Raw genomic sequence first — 4,376 nt, 5'->3', positions numbered from 1 at the left:
CGTGGTTTCCGAAAATCTGAAGTTTATCCCCTAATCTTAAAAAACCTCACAGATGGTCCATGTGGTTTCAAAACTTTTAACAAATGGTCCTTTTCGCTAACTCCATTAGCTTTTGGCCGTTAAGTGAAGGACAATTCTGTTATTTCACTACTAGAGGGACCATTTATGAAGTTTTGCCTTATTAAAAAAATCATTTAATATTAAACATCTCTCTCTCTCTCTCTCTCTCTCTCTCTCTCCATATTTTTTACCGAACACCATCATCCCCACCATTATTCGTCCCTTTTCATTTCCTCTATAAATGTTATATATGTGATTGGAAGGCCACAACGATGACTCTATGTTTCTCTTTTATTAAGAGAAACCACTTGTTCTAAAGAGTCGATGAAGTAAAAATGCTTTAGGTAGATCCGAAAGTTACTCCAATTCTCTAGCAAGCCACATCTAAGTGTAGAAATCTGCACATCAAACCTCCAATTCGAATTTAATGAAACCAACTCCCAATAGGAAGAATATAAGGGCCTTCAAGGTACTTTAAGGGTTTCTAGATAGAGAAAGTAAGGATGAACGTTGGGTTTTAGTAAAACCTTAAATAACCAAAGTTAAAACCTGCAACTACTAGAGGAACAAGAAGTCCTTAGTGGGTTCTAAAATTCATCATAAACCATCTCAAATCATGCAACAATCTTCTCAATTGAACTCATAAAACAATATTAGATACTAATTTTAGTGTGGCGGGGGAATATGTGAATTTTTTAAGAACAATGTCCTGTTTTATTTTGAGAAAATACCGACTATAGACAAAAAAAGGGGGTAAATTTAAAAATTTAGTCACAAAAAAAAAAAAATTCGAGCTATAGACATGTATTCCGCGGAAGGCCCTCTGCGGACCTCCGCGGAGAGGGGTATTTTTGTAATTTACCTCCGCAGAGAGGGGTAATTTTGGTATTTCACATTCATCTTTTCCACAAAACTGGACCCTCCTCTTTGGTCCCCCCCACTGGTCCCCCATTCCTCGTTTACGAAGACGAGTCTCCGCATCGACTCTCCACCGGCTTCTCCGACAGCACTTCGACGACCGACGACGACGACGAAACTGGCGACCAAGATCGACTTCTGGCAGTAGAAATGGAGGAGAATCTCCCCAATATTTTGAGCGATGGTTTAGGCTCCCGGGTAATTGTCACTTTCCCTTATTTCGATTAATGTATTATATGTTACGAAATTGTTGAAAACCGATTAGATTAGAGCGATTAAACTGAATAAATAGGAAAAAAAATGCGATACGAACTGAAAAAATTGGGGGTTTAGGGTTCCGGTGGGAAGATCCATTCCGCGGTGGGAAAGATCCATTCCGCGGAAAGTTATATCAGTCCGCGGAGTGAACCAATGCTCCACGAAATATAGAAAAGAGGCTCCGCAGAGGTGGAGGTCTATCCGCAGAGGCTTCTCCGCGGAATGGCCTATAGCCTCCGCGGAATGAGCTTAAAACTGATTTTGTAATTTTTTTTATCTTTCTGTTATATGAAATTAAATTTAAATATTATGTTTTGCAGCACTAAGACCTCAATCAAAAAGTTGATTTAACTTTAAAAGGTATGGTGGGTACCATCATTAATAAGTATTTTCCGCGGCTAACACAATCACAACGATAATTATTCGAAGCTTCGTTGTTTGGAATATTTTTAGGGATGCATATCCCACATGCTGATCCGTTACTTGTGCATCTGATGATGTTGCACGAAGTAAGGACTCAAGAAGTATTTGAAATGGGGAGACTTTTATTTGATATAGAAGGGAGGCATTTGGAATTTGGTGAAACGGAATATATTCTCATTTGTGGTCTAAAAGTTGGTCGTTATGTGGATTTACTCTACGACGAAAAAGGCCGGTCAAATTCAAGTCTTCGTGCTCGTTTGTTCCCAAACATTTCTGATGCACGTTTGTGGTTGAAAGATTTGGAAGACTTCATTATGTCTCCTAAATATTTGGAAGTTGAAGATGAACTGTGATGCTTATCTAGCTAGTGTTTGTGTTGAAGGGACTCCACGGACGGGACGTAAAAACGTGCATTCCCGTTGCAATATACAATCTTGCTGATAATAAAGATGATTGGAACAGGTATTACATTTAAATATTGTGTATTAATAGAATACAATAATAATAATAATAATAATAATAATAATAATAATAATAATAATAATAACAACAATAATAATAATAATAATAATAATAATAAGTATAATATTCATATTGCAGGTTTGCATGGGGTACGTATCTTTGGAGGTATACTTCGCGGATGATGCGTGGAATGTTTAAAAAAATAGTAGAATTTAGACAATTCAAGGAGGCCAATCCTGAATCCAAGAAAATACACAAGTATACCGTTCCTGGTTTTATGTTGCCATTTAAGGTTATTTTCTAATAAATTTAATTACTTATCATTTTTTTGTTTTTATACGATAATAACATTCAAATTCTTTCTATAGATCTGGATTTTGGAGACGTTCCCCGAGGCAACCAAATTTTATGTACGCATCCCGACAGAATTGCCAAGGATGAGGTGTTGGAGAAGTAAACCAGCGTTATCTTGGGAGAACTGTTGTAGAATAATCAACGTGTCTGTGGTATGCTTTTTATATTAAAGATTATTTATACTTAGAAATTCCACGTATTTTCATTTTAAAGTAACAATTTGATTTTAATTTTAAGTTTTTGCAGCCTAACAACCAACCTATTCAAGTGGTGGCAAACGAGACGGAGCTGATGTTGCCCTTTTATGTTCGATACGTGAATTGAACTCTTAACCATGAAGAGTCTCCTCCATCGCAACCGTCTCCTCCACCGCAACATAGTCCGGCCCGAAATAGTCCACCTGCTGTTCAGTCGCCTCCTCGTAGAAGTATGTACAAGTCGGATACATGTTCGACTGAATCTGCCACAAATGCTTCTTCCTCGCAACAGCCTGAAATAGAAATGAGGGTGGTGAAGAAGAAGAAGAGTAGCACAAAGGCATTAGTGAAGCATCTACTAGGCGTCGTGGCTGAATTATCATCTAAAGTAGACCGTGTATTAGAAGAAAAAGATGAGCCAAATAAACGGTTTGTAGAGGATGAGGAGAAAGAGGAGGAAGAGGAGGAGATAATAAACGAAGATGGTGAAGAAGCAGATTGCCATGATACGCAATTCGACTATGCTGGTTTGGAGGAGAAAGCTGCGCCTACACCTACGGAGTCGTCACCAGACTTGGGTGAACATGACATAAAAATAGTGACTCCTATTGGTAGGCCGCAACGAAAGAGGGCTCCAGCATGGTATCAGCTTACTTCGTTCATAGTGGTAAAAAACTCATATCTTAAACTTGGTATTTTTAAAAAATACTACATTATTGATAATGATTAAACATGTTGATTTTTTAGGTGCAATCGACACCAAAAGTAAAGAAAATCAGCAAGACAAGGAAGAAAAAAATAGAGGAGAGTCCTAAAAAAACAAAAGAGGACATTGTCAATGCAGAGAGTAGTGACGTTCCTTCAAACAATCTCTTGTTGGACAGTATTTATACTACTAGTCCGATGAGTTTTTGGCAAGAATGGAGTTTAATCTCTCCCAAACTGATCACTAAATATAGGTTGCATATCCTCCCACTAGATATAGATTTTTGGGCGAGGTTACTTTCTGTTAGTAACAAAGGGTGGTTAGTTTCTACGGTAACATTCCTTTAATTAAAATTTTAACTATTTTTTAGACAAAAATCTATATAAATAATTCTAACATTTTTATATTAAAATGTACAGCATATTGCTATATGGAGATCCCTGTTGATGGAAAGGCGGCCGACGAATGCTCGGTGGACTCTATATCCTTAAGGAATCAATTTAGAACCCGGAAAATCATATTTATTTAGGAATGTAGCAGATGGTTTTGGAGGTTGTCCTAAATGGAAGGATGTGGATACGGTTAGTTAAGTTTAATAATTATTATTTTATATATAATATTACTGAAATTACTAGTATTTAATTTATATTTTTTTGCAGGTTATATTTGTAATAAATGTTGTGCATGCCCATTCGTTTATGGTGGTTCTACATTTAGATACCTGGAAAGTAGAAATTTTTGATTCAGCACGAGTTGCGGGTTACTTCTCAACGTACAACACTAATAGAGAATTCAAAAGTTTTGGAGATAGTATTATCTTAGAGTTGGATGCCTTTGAGTACTGGAGCCATTTCCCCATTGGACACAGAGACAAAGCAAAGGTCGAGTTTGTTGATGTTGTAGACACCCCACAACAAGAATATAGTCTTGAAAGAGGGGATTATGGAGTATTTGTATGCATGTTTATGGAAATGATTGTTTCTGCGGTACCAACGGCG

This window comes from Lactuca serriola, chromosome 4 (genome assembly GCF_051521515.1).
Source record: "Lactuca serriola cultivar US96UC23 chromosome 4, Lser_US96UC23_V15, whole genome shotgun sequence".
NCBI classification, from domain to species: domain Eukaryota; kingdom Viridiplantae; phylum Streptophyta; class Magnoliopsida; order Asterales; family Asteraceae; genus Lactuca; species Lactuca serriola.
This window is presented reverse-complemented; position numbering follows the sequence as displayed.